This window comes from Athene cunicularia (genome assembly GCF_003259725.1).
Source record: "Athene cunicularia isolate RWA chromosome 11 unlocalized genomic scaffold, athCun1 chr11_part1, whole genome shotgun sequence".
NCBI lineage: Eukaryota > Metazoa > Chordata > Aves > Strigiformes > Strigidae > Athene > Athene cunicularia.
In genome coordinates this window covers 1537273-1552084 of record NW_020799113.1, presented here as the reverse complement: position 1 = coordinate 1552084, position 14812 = coordinate 1537273, and positions in this window count along the sequence as shown.

Here is a 14812-nt window from a genome sequence, read left to right as displayed (position 1 = left end):
GGTGGGGGGGGGAAATGAAGCTATGCTAAAATACAGAAAATTCAGGTTTTTTAGTATTCTAGCTTTGAAAAGATATTTTCGAAATACTTTAACCCAGCCTTATATAAGAATGCAAAGGAAATCTTGTCAACTAGCTTCATGCAGATATTCATGGCAGGGAACTCGTGCACTTGGCTTGCAGTCCCTATGAGGCTGAATATTTAGCAAGATTGGCCACAACTTTACGCTTCCTATATGAAGACCAGCAAGAACTTTTCAACAACGTACAACACGCTGCTCCAGCTCTGCAATCAGATTTAGGTTCCTGTTAAGGTTTTGTTGCCTATATGCCTACACAGAATTTTGCCCACTATTTTTCTCTATCTGCTTTACTGCCTCCTTCAGTCAGAGGAATTTTCTGGCAAAACTAAGAAGTTGTATACTTTCAAGCATTTATTTCTGAAGACAAGAAGTTTAATGATCAGCAGCAATAACCAGGTATTAATTCTTTCTGTGTCACTGGTCTGAAAAGCGCAGTTTTGTCCTTATTTACCTCCGAAACCAGGCAGGTCTGCATGTTTGAAACACAGAACTTAAAGTATCGGATATACACCTAAACCACACAAAACCAAACAAATCAGTGCATGCCAACAGACTAAATCTGTAATTCTCAAGCAATAAAAATCTCTCTTCAGTTTTAATGAAAATTTGCTTGCATAAGGCTTCCCGGATCACGCATGGAAGGGTATAATTAAGGCCTACTGAGGATCTATACGGTGATTGAATTCCTAACTAAGTATTCAATCACTTATTTGCCCCTCCACTGCAGAATCTCTTCTCCTCAGTGAAATCCTTTTCCATCTAGGATTGCAGGACTTGGAAAAGTCCTTGATTTTGCATAGGGAAATAATTTTTTTTTTCCTTTTACTCATTAAAGCTTCAAACTTCTGTAAAGAGAGAGAAATTTTCTGTGAAGCTGCATATTATTTTAAGTATGTTTATGTCTTCAGAGTAGAAAAAAGGGAGTAAAGTCTTAGACAAGCTCAGAAGATGAAGGAAGACCAGAACAATCATCTATATTAACTTCTGATAAGGCTCAGAGGTCTCAAAGATACATCCCATCTTTTCTCAGAGGACTAATATGTCTGTGAAGCCTGAAGAATTAAAAAACAGGAGAGAAAATTGGTAGTGATCTTTAAATACATAAAAGGTGTGGGGAGAGAAGTGTTCTGTCCATATCTATGATGAAGTGATAGATTTAAATTGTAAAAAAAGGAAGAGTTGTGTTAGATAATAAGAAATGTCTTCTCAGACTAAGCAATGTACAGAAACAGTCTGCCCCTAGAAGCTCCGGAGTCTGACAGATCTTGAAAGTATGCTTGATGGGGAAAGAGTATGGACAGGATGATCTTTGGAGATCTAGTCTAGGTCTGCAGTTATGTAGGGGCATCCTGATTTCCCTTTTCTTTGCAGCAGTCTGAGGAGGACTGGTCTTGTATCAGATTTGTACAATTCCCCGGAAGCGTTTCGCTACAACCAGAGGGAAGGTTCGTCTTACCTGCCCTAACGAAGAGCAAACACGGTTTTCTTACGCTTCCATTCGCCTCCAAACTCCCAGCATTTGGTTCTAAACTCACACCGTTGTGTTTGAAATACAAATTGATTTTTGTCTGAGTGTTGTTACATTTGCATTCAAAAATGTGTTCCAAGAGCTGTCATTCAAAGGAATGAGAGTTTTAAAGTATGTCAAAATAAACTTTTTCTCAGTTTTTCAGAACTGTTCTCAACCTTTTTCCTATGAAGGCCAAGACAGTTTTACAGACTCAATATTAATTCATTACTGGTTTTGGATGACCTACATATGCAACCAAAATTAAAAAAAAAATATCCACAACGCAATTTCTGCCGTAAAAACAGCTGCGATAACCTCTGTTCAAACATCCTTTCTTTTCACCTTCTCAAGCTCCCCCAAGTGTTGTTGCTAGGCAAAATGGTTTCCTACCTGAGATTAACTCCGTCCTGCTTATACAATCTTTTTGGTTTTGGTATCAAAGCTCATACTGTACTGATCACGTTCGTGGGCCACGACCACACACAGGTACGAACTCTGGAAATACGGCGCTTTCTTAAGTAACCTTCCTCTGTCCATGAGTCAGAAGTCACAATCAAATGCTAAGAGGCACATTTCCAGCTAGATTTCATTGTGGGAGCACTGCAATGATGCTCATACCATCCAGTTCATAACCCCACTGGTTTTGTTCATTGTACCTCTGCTGTTTCCATTCTCTCTAATTTTTAGCATTCTGGTTGCAGCTTCAATCCACCACGGCTGTAATCCGAGGGCTGGCTGGTGCTGAGATAGCTGGTCCCTGCCTTCTGGCTTAGTGCTCTGCTTCCACCCCGTCCCCGTGCCTGCACCAGTCACACGACCTCCCGGCAAGTCACAGCAGAAAGCTTACATGGCTGTCATTCATTTTAGTTGCTGTTTTTTGTTGCCGTGGTTGGGTCAGCATTCAGCTGGGTTAGTTCCATTATTCATGTGCAATCACATGGCCAGTGACGGCACAAGGAAGCAGGTACCTTTTCTCACCCCTGTACTTTTCTAACAGTTTGTTTGCCTCTATACACCCCGAAAATAAACAAAGCAAACCCAAGAAAAGTGCTAAAATTTAACTTTCCAACACAGTGCGGATGAACTGTTTTATTACACTGGTGTTTTCAAATGGAGCTAAAAGCAATTAAGTGCTTGAAACAGTGAAATTCAGCATCTCTCTATAAGAAACACTAGAAATTTCACGCTGCAAAGAACATCCTTACCTTCTAATGTTACAGATATTTAAGGAAGATGAGTTTAAGGATAAACCTTTCTGTTTGTATTACATGCATACCTTATTTGCATTTCTGTGTGGTTTAGGGCCGGCTAGAGTCTATACAGACACAAAAGAAAGAGATGGCCCATGCCAAGAACCTAACACAAGAGAAAACAGATTAATTTAGACAGATAAAGGAACAGAAATAAACAAGCCATTAGTAAATCCACATCATATGCCAACAGTCTGTCTCAGCAGCAGCAGGTAACCACTCAGGAGTTTTGGTGGCGTTGTAACAAAATAGAGTTTTAGAAGAGAAATTTGTTTTAGAGAAAGGAATGTTGAAAAGAATCAAGATGTGGCTTTGCTGTGAGCACAGGAATCTTTTCCCAAGGATGAGGGAGATGAAAGCACAAAGTTGATGGCTCATAATATTTAACAGCTGGGATATAGGGGCTGGCATCTGAGGCTGATCAGATATGGGAACTGAGTTTTGATACCAGCCTTGAGATAAGGGTTAAGGCAAAGAGAGGCTGCTGCAAATAGCTTTAAGAAGTGAACCTCAGAGGTTTGATTTGATGTGATAAAGAAGGAGGCAAAGAAGGCATGTAAAGAGAGCAGTGACATGGTCCAAGGGGCAGATAAGAAAAAAAGTATTTGAAGAAGAATAGATTCAAGCACGAGCACCAAGGGAAGAGAAAGGGACAGGTGCTGCAGCTTATATACGAACCTTCTTGAAAAGGTTAGCTGCAAGGGTGGTTAGGAAGGATGGTTATATTCCAGAGACATTATAGAAAAAGAATCTGAGCATTCAAGCTAAGTATGACTATAAAAATTTAGGAAAAATATGAAAAAATACCTATAAAACATTCATTTTTACAAACAGCACTACAGGTTTCTCTTACAACCCACAGCCTCTTTTTTCTCTCCTTTCCATTAAGTCATAGTTACATCTGAAACTGTAACTGTCCCCTTGGGATGGAGTATTATGTTCAGATAAAGAAAATTTCTTAAATAAAGTTGTTTTTTTCATTTCAGTTTGAAGAATAATTACGCATGCAGCACAAGTGAGGCACAGCAAACTCCAGGGAAAGGAGAAAGAGAGCAAATAAAAATGGCTTTTGCTGTTGATGAATATTTCTTTACTGCATCATCAAGGAAGGAAGAAGCTGGTAGCTGTGTTTTCATTCATCTCCAAAGGAAATTCCTATTTGAAAAGGAGAAGTTCCTTAGCAGATGTTAAAGAGGCAGTAAGCAAAGTTCCCCCACACAAAACGGTAGCACACGTGCACCAGAGAAGATTTTATCAACACCGTTCAGATAATCCGGCCACTGACAGCACAGCGAGGACAACGCTGCGTGCTCCCTGGGCTTCAGCTTTTCAACCATCTCATGCACCTGCAAAAGAAATGGCAGCAGCAAGGCACGTCAAGGATTATTGTGACACTGAAGTGCTGCATCACCCTTTGGCAGAATAAAGCGAGGGCAAGAGCGCAACAGCTTACAGATACTGGTATGTGTAGTCCTTTGGGTAGTGCCTGTCCCCCTGCAGTCGCTAATTGTTCCCCCGGTGACAGTGCAAACAGGGTTTTCCAGGGGAAGCGTTAAAAGTTGGTAATGTGGTTTACCCACACGGAGCCATGTACAGCAAATACGTACGATTAGAATAAAAGACTTTCTCCAATGACCACCTCTCCAGGGACAGAATTTCCATAGCTTAACCCAAATCATCTTTGTCACACAAGAGGCAGTTTTTATAAAACAACCACCACCAACACAGACAAAGCACTCCAGTGCCTCTGCTGCAGTTGATGACTCAATGAAGCCAAAGCCAAATCATAAACTAATGAATAAAAAAATAAATAAAAAGCTAGAATTCTGTTTAAAAAAAAAAAAAATATATAGAAACATTTTCATATTTCAGGTCCACAGAAAAACTGTCTTCTCCATATCATCTCCTAAAACACTGGTTATACAAATTCATACCTAAAAGGAACACTGAGTAATTTTTCACTTTTTTTTCCAGACATGGTAGAGTTTAAAAGAAGTTTTAAAATCCTGTTGAGGACTCAAAACCCAATTTTTCCTACATGCAAGAATTTCCTTTGAAAATATATTTCCACTTTTAAAAAAAAAAAAAAAAATCAAGAATTTTAAGCTTTATCTAAAAAAATTGTTTAAACTTCAAGGATAGTTTCTTGAAAAGTAAAAATTAAATAGGAATAGTAAATTGGAAATGAAAAATTATTTTAAAAGCAAAAACATTGCATTTTGAAAATCCTCCAAAGGAACACTTATAGTTTATTGTAATTCATAATTTATCTTTCTAAATGAGATGTTTAAAATGAGCGTATACTCACAAGAATCTCTAATGTAAAAACCAGCTACTAACTTCATTAGACTAAATTTAATAGAGCTTAATTTTAATGATGTTCAAACACAGACTTTAAGATTGTCAGCACTTTTGCCGAGAGGAGATTTTCTAAAAAGCCAAACTACAATTTACACATCCAAAAAAATGAATTAAATTTTTGAAACTCCAGATGTTTTCACAGATACTCCGTGTCCAAAGTGTCCTTGCCGTGTTGATATATTCTGAAAATTGCACAACTTTGGTTCTCAAATAGGAGATGAGATCTTTTGACAACACAGCCTGAAGGAAGTTTCTGCTGTAGCGTCTCTGAGATGGAAAGACACGTGAAGGAGGAATTTGACCCTGCTACATATAAGAAATACTGCCATCAGCCTTAACGCAAACAAACAAAACCATCACAGAAGTGATGCTTTTCACTGCATTTCCTGAAGGAAACAATTCATGTCTTCAGTTTCAAAGCCACAGGCAATTGAAATACAAAAGTTAACAAGAGTTCTTCAGGAAGACATACATTAGCTTTATGTACCAACAGTCTGTCAGAATGACATCCAGCATAAAAATAAACTGTGTTTAAAAATAAAACGTAAAAGGTGTCAAACAGCGGGGCTTCAGGCCAAAGCCTCAGCCTTGCTTACTCTATTTCAGTAGGAAAAGTAGAACTAAACCCATCTGAAAGTCTAATCATCACAGTGCCAAGATACAGATATTGTGGTCCACACTTGGTAATGCCAGCACCGAGTTGTACTAGTCTGCAGAAGAAACAGTATGACGAGAAGCAAATCTGAAAAAAAAGAAAAAAAAAAAAAAAGAGCAACTTATGAACACCAGCAAATCCACTGCTGAAGACAGGTACGACAGATGTCTCCAAGTAGAGGAATTCTGTGGCAGATCATGTGCACCAGAAGAAAACAGGAGAAAGCAAGCTCAGAAGAAAAATCTTAACTTCCACCTTCTTCCTCTTCAGTTCTACACAAGGGAAACAAAAGGATGCAGATTTTAATATCAGAGCAGCGCAAATGGCTAATATGTTCCGTGCTGCAAACTATGGAGCAGGTCCACGTGTGAGCACCATTGACATCCATCAAGCCAACCGATGGTCTGCTGAGGAATAGACACTGGATGACTACTCAACGTCAAAAGTACAATTTGCTTTATTTTTTTCCCCATTGACCTTTTCAAATCATTAGTACGTTCAAAAAAATAAATGGTTAGACATGCAAAAAACATCACTGCAGAAAGCAACTGTCTGTAACTAAAGTAATTTAATTGCATATTGCTATAAATGGGCAAGTAGGAAAAACAATTTGGGGAGATGTCTCTTGCCTTTTACTGTGCTATTTTTATTTCAGGGCTGCACAACTCCCAAATAGCCTCATCAGAATGATTTGGCATAAACATGACATCGTGACTAAGTGCAGCAAAGCGCAGTTTAGATACCAGCCCAGAACACTGTCTGCGGGCGGTACTAAGCGCAGCGTACGTTCAGCATCTGCTGACCACGCTGCAATGTTTTCTTGATGCTCAGTAGGACTTATTTTCTCTACTCTTCTGGTTTGCTCCCGCTAACATCACCCATCCTTCCAGGGGCCCTTTTATAATCCTTTGTGTTGACAAGGATGATGGTAGCGTAAACCTTTTATAAGGAGTAAAGAAATTGTCTCGCTAAGAAATGGCTTAGCTGGTTTTGTCTCCTTCTGCCCTTTCTTCATGATTTATGATTTCAGACATGTTTCATGCTGTGAGGGTTGAAGAGCCCGTGCACGTACTGTTCTTTTCAGCTGGACCATCCTGCTTGCACAAATGTTTTTTAACATAAAGTGAGATTTGAAGATTATATTTCAGTAAACTTGTAGCATGCCTGACAAGGCCTGACAGAACTTTGAAAAGGCTTGCAAAACATTTTAGTTATTTCTGGAAGGGACTTTTTTTTTTCTTTGTATTCATCTGTTATTGTTATTTTCAGAAAACCAAGGGCTCACAGGAAGCTTATACACATTTTCAGCACCACCAAAATTCAAAGAATGGGAAAAGAAAAACAAAATGCTTGTTACCTTGAAATAAAGCAGGAAATGTAATTAAAGACTTCAATTACAATTGGCAGGTTTGATTCTGTGGCTGTAGGAGGCCATCTTGCCAAAACTGACAAAGCAAGACTCCCTAGAGAGAGGCTTTGAACTACATTTCAGACCACTTTATTAATCGTTTCATCATCTTCATAAGAGCTTTATTTAAACTCAGCATTTAGTGATTAATTGTTACACATTAAGGCCTGAATATTCAAAGAGATCTGGTTCAGACTCCATTTGTGCATGTGCAGCTTTCTACATGCACATTTCTCTTCCAGTTTTGTTGTGCTGAGTGCATGGAATGGTTTGTATGCATTCACGTTTGCATGTTAAGGCCGAGATGAGTCAGTCCAGAAGACAAGATTTCAGCTCTCTTTCTGCACGCTGGAAAGCCCGTTGGTGCTTTATTTGCAAAATTACGAATCAGCTCATGTAATGTGGAACCTGACATTTATGTGCACAAAAAAAATCATCGTGCACATCTACAGAGAATCAATTTTCAAACTTCATTTCAGGCTCTTACTAGCCAACTTTTATGTTATTACTGAAAAGACTGAAACATGATTTACATTTTCTTTCTTTGGGGGTATGACACTGGCGGAGAATAAGTGACTTCTTTTTCAGACAGTACTAGAGTCAGAATGGATAAAAGACCGAGGAAACTACTGTGCTATACAACCAGACTTCGTAAAGAATGAAGCTTAGATGTTACTGATACCAGGAATAAGTATGTATGTCATGAGGTCTTGTGCCTATGTGTATCTATCTATCACTCTCAGGTACTTACACACTATCACAATAGAAACTGTGTAAGTACTTCACAACCTTTACCATAGTTAACTTCACATCTCTGTCAACTTTCTATTATCCAAGGCAGTGAGGGAGGGAAGGGTTAGGACTAAGGGTCAGACAAAGGGAAAACACCGACAATGCAAGAGTTTGAGTAGAAAGACATGCAAGGAGGACATAGTGAGGAGAAAGGGGAAGATAAAGATCGGCATCACCGGGGAGTCTGGCAAAGTGCAATTCCCACATCACTACTGACTCGAGCATCTAAGTTTGTATGGCAAATAACACACTGCACATAGGAGTATGCGTTACTTCCCAAGGCAACCTGGCTCCTGAGGAGTCAGCATTAGCATTTCTGTGTCCAAACTCTGCAGTTAATCCACAGCCTGACATCCAAGAGACAATTCTATGGTCCATTTACAGAGAAAAGACTGAAGTGCAGCACAATGGAGAATCTGTCCAACATCACCAGAAGCTCTGTAGCAAAACAGGAACTGAATTTGGGAGCCCAGAGCCTTGGGCTTATCTGCTACAGAACCACAGCTATTGCTCCTTAAAACACTGAACTGATTTACTCCAAGCTTTCTTCACTGATCTTAAGACTACAGGAGGAACTCGCTCAGCCCTCTACCTAGATGTGGCTCAAAAACCTTCAGACAGCTTCTGCATCATGCACTTCTGCTGGATCTTTAACACACCCTTTAGAAAGTCATCCATTATGAAATATGTCCAATTTGATCTACTTTCAGCCCATCACTGGACCTCATCATACATTTTCCAGCAAAGATTAAGAAACTGTTTACTGATCCCCAGGTGTATCTTCATAAATGAAAGACTGACCATTAGGGCTAGAGTCCCAAAGCGCAAGTCATCCACAGGGCTCTTTTCTGAGCCTTTAATTCGGACATGCAGTTAATTCTTGAAAAGCGGTACCTCTTCCTATAATCTACATCTACTCTTTGGTTATTTAACAATGTCTTTGTTATTGATGGGAGCAAGACGTTCTGCAAAGCTTTGCATTGCAGGAATTGGGTGCAGACTTCCCACACGGCCAGAACGTGTTTATACGCCGGTGCCAATTAGTATTTAACAAATGTTGCCTGCACAATCCAATATGATTTTTTCAGTGGTGACTTTTACAAAGCAGCAGGTTGCGATTAGTAGATCAGGACAGGTTTTACAAAAGATTCATTGCTAATGGCTGCAAGAAACATTCCTACTGGAACCTGCTAAAATGCATGTGGACAGTACCAGTTCACAAAGCAGACGTTATGTCATGACTCAGATATCAAAAAGCCACAAAACAGGCATCTTTGCATAGCAAGTTCTTATTTGTATTGCTTTTTGGCTTTCAGCAGTTCAACATTTATGAAAAACTGCCTGTAATTTTTTTTTTCATGGTAGAAACATAGTAATGCAAGTTGCTTTCACATTGGATTAGGATTGAGTTTTGAGAGCTTAAAACAAAACAACAAAAAAAATACAACTAAAAAAATTTTTTTTAGAAAACCAAAGCCACAAGCTTATTTTATTTTCTTTTCTGCCTATCAGTCTCCTAAATAAGCATCTACTGCCGCTAACAAATGGATTGGATGAGAAATGCAAAGCACTTGGAGTTCTCTCCCCCCAGAGAACTTGTGACTAGTAAACAACATATCACAAAAGGCTGTTGACAGCAAATGAAACAGTACCATGATTTGACATAGTAGAATTAATTACAGGGAACGGCGTACACAATTTTACAGAGAGGGAGATAGATCCTTTAGGGCTGAGAACCCCAATTCTTAAGTCAGTAGGAGTTGTTAGCAGCCATTTTTATGCAGGTACTCCATGTGGTCTCAAAAGAAAGTTTATGATCATGTCAGAAGAGCCAGTGAGCCATCGGTAAAGTCATCAGTTCTCAGTTCATCTCAGTTCCTTTCCAACTGTTTCCTCCCTTTTCTGTGTCTCATGACAACTCCTCCTCCATAGCTGGCATGAATGTTTCTATCCTAAAGAAAAACATCTTGTTGCACTTCAGCTCATCACACTGGTTTCCTGTGTAACCAATATTTCATTAACCCTAGAATACAGAATTTGAACACAAAGATCCCAAACATTATTATCTGAACCCAAATTCCCAGGAATTTTAGCAGACGGTGAGTTCATGCCTATTAAACTCCTAGACGACATGGGAAATTTGTCACGTTCAGAGCTGATGTAGCTTCCCTAGGTTAAACTTTGGTGTGCTCTGAAGGGCATATTAAGAACAATAGTTATGCATTCATCTTTTCCCCAAACTAACATCAAAAAATAGCAAAAGACCAAGAAAACCCTCAAAGCTTGTATGAAACAACCTTACACAGACAGAGTGGCAAAAATCAGCTAACTGGTCGGTGAGCATATGAACAAAATGTATTCTCCTATACTTAATTTGAAAGATATTCTAATATTCAGGTAAAAATATAACCCTGAAAAGCACATTAGTATTTGTTTGGAACAGATATAGACGAAATAATCTCGATAGTACCTTGGTGTTTAGCAGCCCAGGAAAACAGTAGCTCCTTAGGTCTTAACTGACATCTGGTGGCAAATGACATTTTCTGATAAGTAAGGCTTTAAAAATTTAAGAAGGTTCAAAAATTAAATGATGATTTATGAGCTTTTCAAGCTTTTTTTTTTTTTTTTTTGGCATTAGAAGAGGAAGTATATACATATTTAATTCATTTTCTGGTAACTCCACATGTAGACCTGCTCATCAGGCACGATTCCAGTTACGAACGCTTTCTAATAGTGATAAGTGCGCATGAGCTATCATCCATCAAAATAAATACTGCAACAATTTAATTTATAAGAGTAAAATTTTTAATGCAACTAACCAGTTAAGCTTTCCCAACGCAATTATTCTCTAAAATCAGGAATTCACGTGTTTTATGTGACAGAAAATGATAACTACACAACTCTAGCTGATAGATTGGCTATTTTATTTTTTTTTATGCCTGTAACAGTATTACAGGCATGAAAATAATTTGAAGTGACTTTTTCTAGGCTAGCAGAGTGTTTAAATATGCTTCAGTGTGTCAACCACCTGCCAAAACTTCAGCTGAATCAAGCAGTTCCAGATCATTGGAACTCTAATTATTATAAGCACAAGTGGCTCTTGGAACAGCAGTGAGCTCTACACGACAGTGTTGGCAAGCACTCTACAGGCAAATGAATTAAACTCCATTTGCTGATTCTGATTACCAGATCATTCACTATTTTCTGATCATTTGGTTTCACTGGAGATTAGTGTTCGTGCTGAATGTTTCCAGCATGACAGAGGTGTGTTGGGTTTTTTTTCTTTAAAAAAAAAAAAAAAAAAAGCCAACATATTCAAAGTATGTAAAGGCATAAGGCTTGTCTCCATTTATGCCCACGTGATAATGAGAAACTAAACTGATAAGATAAGCTGATAACTGAAAGAAGCTACATTTCGTCATGATGCAATAAGCAATTTTTATTGAATATTCCTTGCCTATTACAAATGCAAAGTAGGAGACATTAGCTGAAAACACCTTTGGTAGTTATGGTCCCCTCTCTATTAACGCCATTCACACTGTGTGACAGGAAAGCAACTGTAACATAAACAGTTCGGTTTTCGCCTCCCCACCGTGATTAAATCTTTGTTCTAACGTCAGGTGGTTTCAGGCCGTGATGGTTTGTTGGGTCATGACTTATCTTCCCTGCTAAACAAGAGGTAATTCCCAACACATCAGCAAGATGGGAGACAATTTTCAAAGGATTCCAGGATGAAGATGATTTAGAATTATTATTCCTGAGACATTTGGAACAATTATTTGCAATTTCACTTGAGATGGCATTAGAAATGACAGATGCATATAACCCAATATATCCAAAGATTTTTCAACCTGAGATGTTATTACAATAAGAGATTTGTATTCAGAGTTTTAGTTATGTTTCAGAGGCTATAACTTCATTCAACAAGGATCACTACAAAATTATACAAGTCCGTGTATAATGAAAAATAAATAGTAGGTCAAGTTCAGGATAAACTCTGTGAGACTAGACTGTCATCTTCCATTGCAATTAGCCAGTCAACACCATAGAACATCTCAAGTTGGAAGGGACCCATAGGGATCATCCAAGTCCAACTCCCTGCTCTTCACAGGGCCAACTAATGTAGGAATTTAATATCTGTGTTTCTTTTAGCAGGTAAAGAACATGACTCTTACACAGGCCTACTAGTGCTCTGTATTGACAGTGGTCACAGAGCTACAACGGAAATTGTAAATCTTACTGGAGTTTAGCTTCACTACTAAATTAAAAACGCACACCAAGTATTCTACCGCTCTGGGTTTATTCTTCAGAAAACTAGTAAACAATTTTTCCTCTCCCCTGGAATTCCGCTGCTATCACAAACCTCTCCGTAACTTTCATTTCTCAGACTGTTATATATAGTGAAGGTCATTAAGTATGACAACATGAGAACTGCAAAGCAAGGTTTTAAGTAGTTTCTCATTTTGGACTCCCAATTTTAAAGCATGAAGATGTTAGAGGGCAGAGAGTAACATTGCAAAATATTTTCCTTTATATCATGGTATGATTAAATAATCCGACTACGGGCTCAGCATTCCCTGGGAGACTTAAACCCTATATGCTGTGTAGTGACAAGTGATACAATTCTACACTCAGGCTTACAGAAAAAGCAATGCAGTATTTTATAGTCCATCTGCAGAACAGACTCAAATAAAAAGCAAACGAACAGCAGAATTAGGAAGCTATCAATTTGTTCTTCCTGCTGATGCAAGGAACTGGCATTCAGACCAACTAGCAGTGCATATTTGTGGTTAGAATATATACCCATTTCTGATTTTTTCTGCTAAATTTTCATCTTTTTCCTTTCTCGTTTGTATGTTTTATTTGCTTCTTAGTATATTATCTAACACAATTCAAACTCCATGAGGAGGATCCAACTATAGGCAAACCACAATTACTGAAAATGCACAAATACACCCCATTTAACTTACAGCATCAGATGTCAAGGGGCTTTCCTTCTTATAAGAAAGCTCCAGTTTCTTAGTATGTATTTGAAAATAATTAATTTTTATTTGTAAACCACGAGGATCATACACATTAAAAGGTACCACTGAAAAGCAGGACAGCCAGCGGAAAGATGTCAAGCTATGCCTACATAGAGTAAGATATACACCCTGGATACTACTTTGGGTACCAACGATGAAAAGTCATTTTTCCCAGGTGGCTCAGGTACACTGGTCTACAGCTCACTGTATCAACAAATCCCCAAGGATGACAGCAGGAACTGGCCACAGAAGCAGCCAATGTTTCCCAAGCTATCTTTAACTTTACTTGCTCGGTGGAAAGCAATGCAGGCAAAATGACCCAGACTTCTGATTGAGGTTGCTTTTTTGGGCTGCCTATCCAAAAGCCATACTGCTATGAAACGCTGCTTTTGTTGCTCAGCAGGCTAGATGAGAGATAGTTGTGCCTCCTACAAAAACTGCTCCTCTGACTGCAATATAGACACCGCTTTAGTTTCTCTCAAGTGTTCCTCAAACAGCTCTGAAGTAGGACAGCAGTGAGAAAAATCTCTACCCAATTTTGAAGCAGAGAGGATGTCACAAACCACACTACGTCTGCACAAACATGGTTTATTAATGCATCTTTCATTCTGTGCTCTGTGTCTTCTGTGACAAAGTAGACATCCTTCTGTGAGAGATAGCTGGGTACAGTTTCACTAGGCTATAATAAAGTTCCACTGCACTAATCCCCCAGGAATGCAGCAATTATCTCCTACCAGACAGGTGTTAAAAGCTGCCTTCCAGGAGATTATCCCATCCTCTCTCATTCCCTTCTGCCCCAGCTGTACAAGGGACAACGGTAAATAGAATAGCCACTATCTCAATTGGTAAAGAAGAGTCATTAGCTCCTGATCCCATGACAGGGATTCTGAGCAAAGCAAGGATGAGCCAACTTCATACCAGTTCAGTCCCTTCCTTACAGCAAGATGAAAAGGAAATATTTTTCCCGTGGAAAACTTTTAAAGTGTTTCAGTTTCCAAAAACCTGTGTTATTTGCCTTGCCCTTTATTTGTCCTCCCATGTATCAAACTGAAAAAAAAGGAAATGAGGACAGAATGAACACACACACATGAAGGAAAAAGTTGTAGCACAATAATTGTTTCCGATTTTAAGAGATGGGTCTTCTCCTGTATAGCTGCTTAGAAAATTCTTAAGTATCAATAGATCAAAAGATCTGTAGTAAAATCAAATGAGAAAGCAACCTTGATAAAACAGTCTTACCTTCAAGTAGTAAGACTGCCAAATATCTTGTTAGCCATCAGATTATTTCTGAAGAAAAGCAGTACACACATACGGAAATCTGTGTGGAAATACCAGTCTTTTTCCACTAATTTATTTTGGGAATTTTTAAGACTGTAACCTATGGTAATAGAAAGAAAATTAAGCAGAGATTTTCAGTGCAGGTGTCTTAGATGTACTTTCCGTTTGCCTTCTCAGGACTTTGTTTTTGTTGGGTTTTGGTTGGGGGTTTGGGATTATTTTGTTGTTGTTGTGGGTTGTTTTTTTTCCTTTGAAAATACAACTTGTATTATCAGACACCAGAAGTTGTTTTTCTACAGTGGAAAGCTGTAACATGATATTACAATACCAACCACGCAGAAACATTCTTATTAAAAGACCATGTTCTATCAATTCACTGCTCAACATAACACCCGTCTTCCTTCACCATCAGCCTCTTAAGACAGATATGAAAGAATTGCTCATTCATCTGCC